Below are 12540 nucleotides of genomic sequence, written 5' to 3' on the forward strand. Positions count from 1 at the left end.
TTTAAGTGTTCAGATCTTCTTTTTAAAATACACACTATAAGGTTGGATAAATGACATTGAAATCACCTTATTTGGACGAGTCTATGCTTTTGATCCATCAAGTATCGATCTGAGAAAATCTAAACCATTGATTTCTATAATACCTTATTTTGTGCATGTGATTTTCATTCGTGACCAATATCATGTAGGTTGCCTCATAATGTCCTACAAGATTAGAGGTATTAATGGCACACACATGCCCCTATGCCCCCTTTATAAGTTCCAACAATTGCCTTTTACCATTGATCGTAAAAGTGACTTCATGCGTAGTGATTCTCAATATATAATAAGAAAATGCTAACAAGAATGTCATGTTTTATGATATTTTCTAGAAGTAATTTATACGGCCTCACGTTGGCTTCATTTTTTTTTTTTTTTTGAAATAGTGATATATTGAATAAAAGGGAACCGAGATGGTCCACAAGCAATACAGAAGGAAAAAATGCAAGAAAAAGAAAGAAAAAGAAAAATACAAATTACGGCGGGAGGTAATCAAACCACTCCAAACCCAGCCTGCTAACCCCTGATTTGGCTAGAGAATCGGCTTCACCATTAGCTGATCTTCTAACATGCCTAAATATGATAGAGGACCCGGACACCCAGTCTGAAATCTTCTCAAGAAAACTTAGGAATCTCCAAGGCGGAGGCACCAAACACGAAAGCCATCTAACAACATTGGAGGAGTCCCCTTCTACAATCACCTTATCCAAGAGATTTTTATCCAAATGAAGTATACCATTATAAGCTGCCTTGACTTCCGCCTCACTAGAATCACTTCTTCCACTTGGGCCAGAGAAAGCCCACACCACCTCCTCGTCTTCTTTTCTAGAAAGACCTCCAATACCCAACGGACCCGGATTTCCAAAGCAAGCACCATCAAAGTTTAATATGAAGGAACCTGAACGAGGTGGAACCCACTTCTGAACCACCCGAGGTCTTCTTTCCACCTCATTACAAAATATTTGCTAATCCTCCCATAGATCGAAAGCCGAAACAAATCTAAACAGCGGAAGACTTCTCGCCCATTGAATTGATAAAGCAATAATTCTAAGAAACACCCAGTAGGACGATTTGGCTCTCCCTTCAAAGACCCTTTCATTTCTTTCTTTCCAAAGGGACCATCACATTGCCAGAAGACAAATCCTCCATGACACCTTCCCCTTCTTCTTCCAAGGCACAAAATCCCAACATTCAAGAAGTTGCGATATTGAACTAGGGAACACCCACTGAATTCCAAACCTCACTAAAATCAACCCCCAAATTTCTCTCGCTACCCTACAATGAATAAATAAGTGATCAATGGATTCTCCGTCCTCCAAGCATAGAGGGCAATGGTCCACTAACCACATACCCCTTTTTCTCAAGAAATCAATAGTTTGGATTCGCTCGCAACTGACTGCCCACCCAAAGAAACATACTCTCTGAGGACATTCGATTTTCCATACCTTGGTTGATAAAGAATTCTCATTACTAGGCACGGTTCGCGAATATAAAGACTTTACCGAGAAGATACCCGAAGAGTTCCAAATCCAAATTCTTCTATCTTCCCCGCACCTTCAATAAGCTCAAATAATTGCGAAACATAGGTCAATTCTCTATCAAAAAAATTCCTCCTAAATCTCGGACTCCAAATCACCTTATGATCCATTCTATCAAAGCAATCACGCACTGGAGCCTCTTTATCTGCAGCTACCACCAATAAATCTGGAAATAACTTACCCAAAGGCTACATAGTACACCACGCGTCTAACCAAAATCTGATTTGGTCACCTGAGTATGCTTTAAAGCGAATACCCTTGCTGAATCTGTGCCTCATCCCTAAAATGTCTCACCAAGTTGTTAATCCCTTCTTCGCAAAGGAATCATCTGAATCCCACTTACCTGACAAATAACCATACTTGCTACCAATCACCTTCACCCATAAAGAATTGTCCTCCTCCCCAAAGCACCAAAGCCATTTACTTAGGAGAGCATAATTAAAACCTTTGATTTTTCTAATACCCAATCCTCCATTCTTTATCGGCAAGCAAACCTTCTCCCACCTTACCAAAGGGATCCCTTTCATGTCATTTGATCCCCCCCAAAGGAATCTACGCTGAATCTTCTCTATTCTCAAGACCACGCTCACAGGGCACTTGAATAAGGACAAATAGTAAACTGCGATATTTGCAAAACCGACTTAACCAAAGTCAGTCTCCCCCCTTTTGAAACTAGGTTTCTTTTCCAAGTCTCCAATCTTTTCTCATTCCTTTCAACCACGTTGGCTTCATTTACATGACTAGTTTCCTTGATCTGAATGACAACCACATGTCGGGCCAAATATTGTTGAAAACACCTTGATAGAATGATCCTAGGCCCTTGATCTATCAGGTCTCGATCAAGCCTTTTTTACAGTGCAGTCAAATAAAATCTACCTAATAAAATCTACATGTTGGCTTTTGTAGTTCTTTAATCTTAAATGTGAGATGTTTACATGAAATGGGACCAAGATCAGCTGGTTCATCTCATGTAATTCTACAAGATCATCGGTCTTGATCTCACATACGAGCCCACAATCTACTTATAAGACCTACATATTGCTTTTACCGTTGACCCTAAAAGTGACTTTATAGTGACTTTCTCCATTTAATATTATGTAGTGGGGCTAGTTTTTTGTGCTTCATGATGTAGGCCCAAGCCCAACTTGGGCTACTTAGTAGGGATTTTCGTATGTCCCAGTCCACCTCTCAGCTCTACTTAGTGCCGGTTTATAAGTTTATTTTCCTGATTAGGGCTTTTGATTTCGAACGATTTTGGGAAACCTTCGTCTCGTAGTCATGTGGAAGATGAGGTGGAGAAGAGAAGAAAAAAAGGGAGGAGGTTCACTTTCCTCTTTCCCCCTTTATGTCTTTTCTTTGAATAAATGTAGCAAACGTTATTCATAAAACACAAAAAGATTACTGTCATTCTCCTAGTGTTGTTATTTCCATTTTATCCTTTGCTTGTCATTGGAATTTTGATTTTAGGGTTTCTTGTTATTTTATTTCTATGTCTGCTCAGACCCATAATAACTATACGTGTGTGCTCTGTCACTTGCGCCCGGCAATGGCAATTTCTAACTTTCACAAGGTAGTATTTCGAACTATGGGAACTCTAAAACCCTGTTTTGTATTCGAAACACCATATCTCAGAGAGTAAGAATAGACTAGATATAAGAGGGGAAGTGGACGGCGGTAGGTTATCTTTGTTTCAGGATGCCTTTATTTTTCTCGTTTCAACTAGTGGTTTGTTGGGGGTCCACATGAAAGCAAAGACCCCACATAAAAAAGGTGAATGGATGTGGATGGGCCTATAAGGACTTGGGCACCCTCCCCCTTGACGACTAACTTTTAAGGGTGAGTTCCATAGGGGTCCCAACAAGTGGTATGGGGTGTGGCAACTCTTGTGTGCCCCCAAGGAGAAAATATCTATTTCCCACATTGATCCTGTGTGGGTGGATGGGTATTCTCCGAAGGCCCACGCACCCGTGTCGGGTGCGTGTATTGGGTGCGGATGCGTACCAGGTACGCACCCAAACATCATCGGGGAGGATCAGGGCGTACCCGGGCGCACATGTACTCTCCGGAGGCCCAACTTACCCGTATCCTATTTTTGTAAATCCTCACTGTTGATCATCTTCACCATGGAGATAAGATTATTTAGGGGCTGTTTGGACATGCGGATTTTAGAATCTTTGATTTCCTAAAAATCATAGTTGGGAGACGAGAGATGAAAACCGACCGTATCGCTTCTCTGGAGGAGACCGACAAAAGCGTAGTTGGGAGACAAGAGAAGGAGACCGACAATTAAATTTTACTATTTGATTTTTTAATTTTGATAAATATATAATAAAATAGAAAAATATATTATATTCAACGTACCCGTATCCTATTTTTTTTAAAATCATGTATCCACGTACCCGTATCGTGTCGTATTTGCACCCTGTACTCGTATCCGTGCTTCATAGGTGGTTGGGGATATTGTTGGGGGTTCCATCTGAAAGGAAAGATCCCACATCGAAAAGGTTAATGGATGTGGGTGGGCTTATAAGGACTTGGGTACCCTCCCCTTAACGACTAGCTTTTAATGCGGAGTTCTTACCCGGGTTCCAACATGGTTTATGAGGGAGAAAAGTTTATGAGCCATAGAGTGGTTTATGAGTTTGTTTTAACGTACCTCTCTACGAGTCTGTTTAGCTTTCTCTTTTATGTCAATTACCTATTCTATATGGCCTATTATTTGTACGATGATTTATGTTGATTATCAATCCTTTGCTTTTTTTAACATCTTTCTCTCTCTTGCTTTTTGCTCTATATTTATTGTACATCCCTCCCTGTCTCTCTTGCCTTTTGTTTTATTTATTTTTGAAATGGAAACCTTTTGTTTTATTTTGATTGTCTATTTTATTTGGATTGTTCTTTTTTTGCAATGACTATTCTCTTTACGTTGATGCATGTGAATTATATGTTCCTTCTTGTCTTCTTCACACCGCTCTCTCTCTTTTGTATTATGTCGATTATATGTTCTATTTGGGCTAGTTGTTTGTCAGGTTTTAATTTTTTTAGATTATCTCAAACTAGGAAGTTCACAAGATTGTAATATTTTCAATGTTGCAACAAATAGGTACACAAGACCATAGACCAGCTAAGTCATGTGCCAAGAGTGAAGCTGAAGTAAAGTACAATCACTTTATCTATGGAACAGGTGATATAGGAAAAAAATAAAGGTAAATTCCTAAATTATATGGTAATCTAATATTTTGTAATTATTACACATGCTTTGATTTTTATATCATTTTGCAATTATTTTAAGGGAAATGATATCTGCGCCAAGTGTTTTGATAAACGTGCGTTCCACTTGTTTGTCGTGTAGTATTTAAAGGGATGCAGAGGATATTACGGTTCTCAAAATGCACTTAAAACCCTTTAAATGCTAGACGACAAACAAGTGGAGCGCATGTTTATAAAAAACACTTGGCGCAGATATCATTTTCCTTATTTTAAATGTCCTCTCAAAATGGGACATTTAAAATAGTTATGTTGTGGTATTCGACAAAAGATTTGTCCTTAATGATTCTTACCTGAAAAAGTGGTTTTGCATTGCTTGGCTATTTCATTAGATAATTTTCTTACCACTGAATATTTACGGTTCAAGTTGAACCTGGGTTGATCAGCTTATCCGTTCAACCTTTTGTAGCATTGTCATTCCCATCAATCTCTATTGGCCCCATACAGTTTTATTGGTTATGAACGATTTCTTTAGCGAACTGGTCTTCGTCTAAGATTTGTTTTCACGAGCTTTTAAACGGTGTTCGTGCGTTTATGCAAGTAATGTGTGCGCTGCCCTTGATATTTGATCCAACCACAGCTGCCCTTGATAGGTGACCCTCATAGATTTAGTAAGGCTGACACAACCTTGTCCAACTACAATAGATAGGTTACATCCACCGATGTAATAGGTATACAAGATGAAATATTTAATAAGGAAGAAAAGACACTAGAAATACCAGTTCTGCAGTCGAAGGCACCGTTTTTGATAATCCATAGAGTGGGCGGATGAGAGGTAAGGTAAAAATTACTTAACCGAAGAAATGTATGTGAAGAGGTGGATGCCAATGTCAATGTCCATTGGCCTTTAACTAGTCGGGAGTACCCATCACAAGAGATAACAATAGATTCTCTTGAACTGTCAGCTGATGGTGTCTAGGTGTGTGAAGGATGCCGAGTCGGTAGATCCTCTACAGTGGAGGCCTGATTTGCCCATGCAGGCTTGCCATAAGTATCCCAGCATGTGTAGACAAGGTGACTTGTTATGCCACAATGTGTGCATTGACATGATGCATGTCCTCTACCTCCACATGAACCATCCTAACCGCGTCCTCATAAGGAACGTTTCCCCAGGAAACCACCATATCTTGAGGAGATCAAGGCAGAACGTGCAGCAAAATTGGTGGAGATACTACTGCCAATGGATACCTTTCGAATGTGATCATAAACCTACTTAATGGATTGAATGTATCATCCTCCCAATATCTGTGCTCTCATTGGTTCATATATGCTCCAAGCCTAAATAATAACTTGGCAACTTGAAACTTCTCACGTTGTTGACTTTGAACTTCTATATCACGCGTGAGAGGTTAATAGAGATTAAGTTCCTCTCACATTCCTGGTAAGGAAGAGTAATACTCTCCATGAGATTTATCACCATTTTGTAAAGAAAATATTTCTTGAAATAACTGGTATGTTCAAGTAATTCATTTCCGGTAGGGTCTCTAATATTTCCTTCTCTCTCTCTCTCTCTCTCCTACCTGTTTATAGAAAGCTATATTTTCAACATCTATATTCATCAGATTTCAATCAATGTTTACCATTGTAATGGTTGTTGTCAAGTTAGGATTGATAGCAAGTAGTTTCTGGGTAAAGCTCAGGGTGGTTTCCACTTTTCAGTCAGGATCAAATATTTTTAGCTAATGAGTGGTACCTCCTAAACCCACAGTTTTAGTTTGTTAACTCTAAACCCTCATGTTCTACCCTTGCTTGTAAAATATCAGGAAAAACTTTCATCTATCTCAACATCGGCTGAGCTTTTGCACTAGAAAATTTTCTTGTCTAATATGGCAACACAAAGTCCAGCAGATAGATACTTGATCCGTCCCATGTTGCCTTGCAAGTTTTTACACTGATATTCTTCATAAAATTAGGGATCTAATTTGAAACATCGATCTTTAGCTGGGTGTTGTAGTTGTTTGGACCTTGGAGTCTGTCTACTCTTAGTGGTTGTTTGTAGCATTAATTTCAATAGTTTGCTTCAGTTGTTGATGTGAAAAATGAAAGGTTAGTCCTGCCAATGTTTGCACTCATGTTTGAGGAGAATAGCTTTTAGCAGGAAAATGAAATGTTTCTTGCCAATGGTGCTCACCTACGAAGCACGGGTACTCTCTCGGGGGTCCCGTACCCGTACCCCACACGTATGGGGTGCGGGTACGCTCGGGTACGTCCCGGGTACGTCCCGGGTACGCACCCCAGAAATGTTTTTTAAAAAAAGAAACTTTTGTGATTCGGGTGCGTGTCGGGTGCGTTGGGGGTGCGCACCCGACGCACCTGACACGTTTAAAAAAAAAAAACTTTAAGTAAAAGGGGTGTGTGTGGAGTAAAAGGGGGGGGGTTTTAAAACTTTAAAAAAAGTATAAATGCACGGTTTGGGTTTTTTAAAAACCCTAACATATATATATCTCTCTCTCTCTCCCTCTCCCGACGGCTCTCCCTCTCCCTCCGGCTCTCCCTTCGGCCCCGACGGCTCCCTCTCCCTCCGGCCCCTCCGGCTCTCTCTCCCTCCGGCTCTCCCTCCGGCTCCGTCTCCGTCTCCCTCCGGCTCTCCCGACGGTTCCCTCTCCCTCCGGCTCCGGCTCCCTCTCCCTCCGGCTCTCCCTCCGACGGAACCTCCGGTATTTCTCTCTCTCTCTCTCTCTCCCTCTCTACTGCTCTCTCTCTCTCTCTCTCTCTCTCTCTCTCTCCCTCTCTACTGCTCTCTCTCTCTCTCTCTCTCTCTCTCTCCCTCTCTACTGCTCTCTCTCTCTCTCTCTCTATTCCTCCCATTTTTTTTTTCTTTTTCCTTCCTCAGATTATGGCAACCGATTGTGTTCCCCAAACCTATTTCCTCAGATTAATAGGTTTAGGGCTGACAATCAGTTGTCATAATCTCCAAACTTAGGCCCTTTTCGTTTGAGATTTTGCCAACTGATTGTTTTTAAATTTTAATCAAACCTATTTAGGGCTGACAATCAGTTGTCATAATCTCCAAATAGGTTTTGGGCTTTTTCCCTTTTGGGAGCACAATCGGTTGTCAAAATCTGAAACGAACAGGGCCTTAAATCTGTGTATCTCTGTCTCTCTCTCTTTTTTTGGGGATTTTGTGAATCTGTTTTTTTTGGGATTTTGTGAATCGATTTTGAGTCCAAAAACAGATTATTGGGCCCTCTTTCTTTTGGATTTTGAGGACAGATTGTGAGTCCAAAGCAGATTTTTGGACTCAAAGTCCGTTGAATCTAATTTTGAGTCCAAGAATCAGCTTCGGACTCACAATCTGTTCTCAAAATCCAAATCTGATTTTTGGGTGCAATACATGTTGGCTGTTGAGAGTCCAAAACTGAGTTTTGGGTTCAATACCTGTTGGCTGTTGAGAGTCCAAAACTGATTTTTGGGTGCAATACCTATTGGCTGTTGGTTGTTGGCTGTTGGCTGTTGAGAGTCCAAAACTGATTTTTGGGTGCAATACCTGTTGGCTGTTGAGCGTCCAAAACAGATTTTTGGGTGGAATACCTGTTGGCTGTTGAGAGTTCAAAACTTATTTTTGGGTGCAAATACCTGTTGTCTGTTACTCTGTTGAGAGTCCAAAACTGATTTTTGGATGCAATACGCCAGTACCTGTTGAGACTTGAGACTTGAGAGTCTAAAATTGCTTCATTATAAATTTATAATTGCATTGCATTGGATTGCCATTTGCCATTTGCCATTTGCCATTTGCCACTTGCCTTTTGAATTTACATGGGTATGTTTGGTTGTGTAATGTGTATACAATTGTTTAATTTACATGGGTATGTTTGGTTGTGTATACAAATTTACAATTGGTGTTGCCTTGTAACCTTATTTGTTTCAATTTGTGTAATTGAGAATTAGAGTCCCTTGTTTTGTTGGGTTGCAACGTTGCGTACTAAAATTGTTTTTGTTGTTTAATAGATTTTAGAATGTCTTCATCCGGTGCTAGTAGCGCCGCTCAAACCGCACATACGTCTTCTACTGATGAAGATTTGTCGAAGCCTTTATGGAAGCATGTCTCTAGATTTGATAAAGATCCTAAGGGTGGAGGGAATGTGAGGTGGCAATGCAATTTTTGCAGTAAGAGCTTCAGTAGCTCCTACACAAGGGTTAGGGCGCACTTGTTGAAGATAGCGGGACAAGGAATCGGACCATGTTCTAAAGTGAAAGCAAGTGATCTACTTGCAATGCAAAGGTTTGAGGAAGAATGCAAAGAGATTATGAAGCAAAATGCTCCCAAGAAAGTGCCATTGCCGCCATCGTCGAGTACTGGATCATTGGGTTGCACAAGTATGTTTGTGGCTCCAAGTTATGATTTGAAGAAGAGAAAGACAAGTGGAAATGTGAGTGCACTTGAAAAAGCTTTCAACATGGCGGTCCGTGATCAACTATATGCCGAGATTGCTAGGATGTTTTACTCCGGTGGCTTGCCCTTTCACCTAGCAAGAAACCCATACTATGCTAGTTCCTACACTTTTGCCGCCAACAATGCACTTTCGGGGTATTTGCCTCCGGGGTACAACTTGCTTAGGACAACTCTACTTCAAAGAGAGAGGGCTAATATTGATAGGTTGTTGCAACCTATTAGAGACACGTGGAGGGAGAAAGGCGTGAGCATTGTTAGTGATGGATGGAGCGACTCACAGAGGAGGCCTCTCATTAACTTCATGGCGGTATCGGAAGGTAGAGCTATGTTTCTTAAGGCGATAGATTGTTCGGGGGAGACAAAAGACAAGCATTTCACTAACTTATTGAAGGAAGTCATTAATGAGGTTGGACATGATAAGGTTGTCTAGGTAGTTACCGATAATGCTCCAAATTGCAAGGCGGCCGGACAACTTGTTGAAGCTCAATTTCCTTCCATATTTTGGACCCCGTGTGTGGTGCACACACTCAATCTTGCTTTGAAGAACATTTGTGCGGCAAAGAATGTGGAAGTAAATCAAATTGTCTATGGAGAATGTAGTTGGATCTCGGATATTGCGGGAGATGTCATGCTAGTGAAGAATTTCATCATGAATCATTCGATGGGATTGGCCATATTCAACGACTTCAATAGTTTGAAATTGCTTTCCGTTGCCGAGACTCGCTTTGCGAGTGTTATTGTGATGCTTAAGCGATTTAAACTCTTAAAGCAAGGTCTACAATCGATGGTGATTAGTGACAAATGGAATTGCTATCGAGATGATGATGTAGGAAAAGTAAAGTTTGTGAAAGAGAAGGTGTTGGATGACATTTGGTGGGATTCTATCGATTACATACTCTCTTTTATATCTCCTATGTATGACATGCTAAGAGAGTGTGACACGGATAAGCCTTGTCTTCATTTGGTTTATGATATGTGGGACACGATGATTGAGAAAGTGAAGACGGCAATCTATAGGAAGGAAGCAAAGAGAAAAGAAGAAGAGTCTAGCTTTTATGAAGTGGTGCAAGAAATTCTTTTTGATCGTTGGAACAAGAGCAACACTTCGCTTCATTGCTTGGCTCATTCATTGAATCCAAGGTTAGGTGACTTCAAATTTTATTTAGATTAATAGTTATGTTCATTGTGAACTTTATTTCCTACTTTTAACATGAAACTAAATTATTTTTTCTATTCTTGAAGGTATTACAGCGAAGAATGGCTTAGTGCCGGTTCAAATCGTGTTCCTCCACATAAGGATACAGAGATTTATGCAGAGAGGGTAAAGTGCCTCAAAAGGTACTTTCCCAATTCAGCAGATCGCACGAAGGCTAATGTGGAGTTTGCCCACTTCTCTATGAAGTCTGGATTATTCAATGACGTTGATTCTATCAATGACCGAGCTACTTTAGAGCCTCATGATTGGTGGGCTGTCCACGGTACGTGTGCTCCTATGCTTCAAAGCGTAGCTTTGAAGCTTCTTATGCAGCCTTCGTCTTCATCTTGTGCCGAGAGGAATTGGAGCACTTACTCCTTTGTGCATTCTTTGAGAAGGAACAAGATAACTCCACAACGGGCTCAGGACTTGGTTTTTGTTCATAGTAATCTCCGTCTTCTATCAAGACGATCTCCACAGTATGCACAGGGAGAGACGAGGATGTGGGACATAGGTGGAGATTCATTTGACTCTTTTGAGGATGTTGGGGTGCTTGAAGTTGCTAGCCTTTCACTCGATGAGCCGGATTTGGAAGCCGTTGTTTTTACCGATGATGTAGATGATGATATTGGAGATGAGGCGACGGACATTGTATCTAATGAATGATGCGATCGTAACATTTTGTACTTAAAGTTGGAACTTATGAAATATGGAGTAATATTAGATTTTGCTATTTTGCTGATGTTAATTGTAATTTGATTGTTCTTTAATTGTTTTTAATTTTTATAAATATATAATAAAATAATAAAAAATATTATTATATTTAACGTACCCGCACCCGGGTTTTTTGGAAAATCGCGTACCCGTGTCGTGTCGTACCCGTACCCCGCACCCGTACCCGTGCTTCTCAGGTACTCACAACTCTCACCCAGAATTGATCTTGCTCAACCCCGAATCTCCACAACCACTTCTCAAGTAAAGCATGATTAAATTCTCGAATCCTCCTGATCCCAAGACCTCCGAACTTAAAACGTGTACACACCTTCCCCCAAGAGACATACCCTTGGACTCACCTGAAACACCCCCCCCCCCCCCCCCCACCCCCCCCCCAATAAGAATCTTCGCTAAATCTGCTCAATCCTCAACACAACACTAACGGGACATTTAAAAAGAGATAAGAAATACGTGGGAATATTAGCCAATACCGCCTTTACCAACACCAACCTCCCATCTCTAGAAATAAAATTTCTTTTCCACATATCAAGTCTCTTCTCAATTCTTTCAACAATCGGATCCCAGAGATGCTTCCTCGGCCTGCTTAGACCCAAAGGTAACCCCGAATATATAGATGGAAGAGAATCCAACTTACAGCCCAACATCTTGGCAAATCTAGAGGCACTATACGATGGCAAGTTAAGGGCAAACATGCAAGATTTATGAAAATTAACTTTTTGACCAGAGATCAATTCATAACACCTGATAGTCGCCTTCAAATTTAATATAAAAACCTCGTCAAGGCAGCAGAATAACAAAGTATCATCTGCAAACTGCAAATGAGAAACTTCCACCTTATCTCGCCCCACATCAAAACCCCGGAAAAGCCCATAAGCGCTACCAGTCGCAATAAGTCTGCTCAAAGTCTCAGCGACAATGACAAACAGGAAGGGGGATAAAGGATCCCCTTGCCTCAAACTCCTGAAAGATTTGAAGAAACCTTTCGGAGATCCATTGATTAGAACCGAAAAATAGGCAGAATCAACGCACCTTCTAATCCACCCCCTCCACGTGTCCCCAAACCCCATTCGACCCAAAAGATAATCCACCCCCCCCAATTCAACCCGATCGTAAGCTTTCTCCATGTCCAATTTACACAAAATCCCCCCTTCACCTGACTTCACATGCAAATCAATGGCTTCATTAGCAATAAGGGAACAATCCAAGATCTGACGATTAGACATAAAAGCACTTTGAGAATTTGAAATCACCGACGGCATTACCACCTTGATATGATCTGCTAGAATCTTTGCAAGAAGCTTATATAAACACCACACCAAACTAATGGGTCTAAATTCCGAGATTCTAACCGCGCCATTCACTTTCGGAATTAG

The 12540-nt window shown here is 40.8% G+C and overlaps 1 long non-coding RNA gene across 2 annotated transcripts in view; it reads left to right on the forward strand.

The window, feature by feature from the left end:
- The window catches only part of LOC143881970 (uncharacterized), a 29887-nt gene that overhangs the window by 3788 nt on the left and 13559 nt on the right, over positions 1–12540 (forward strand). For both annotated transcript variants that reach the window (XR_013252048.1, XR_013252047.1), the window contains exon 3: positions 4681–4783. This is a non-coding gene — a long non-coding RNA (uncharacterized LOC143881970). The remainder of the gene's footprint in view (positions 1–4680; positions 4784–12540) is intronic.

This window comes from Tasmannia lanceolata, unplaced genomic scaffold, assembly GCF_043159265.1.
Source record: "Tasmannia lanceolata isolate RefF3 unplaced genomic scaffold, GAP_Taslan_0.1 ptg000007l, whole genome shotgun sequence".
NCBI classification, from domain to species: domain Eukaryota; kingdom Viridiplantae; phylum Streptophyta; class Magnoliopsida; order Canellales; family Winteraceae; genus Tasmannia; species Tasmannia lanceolata.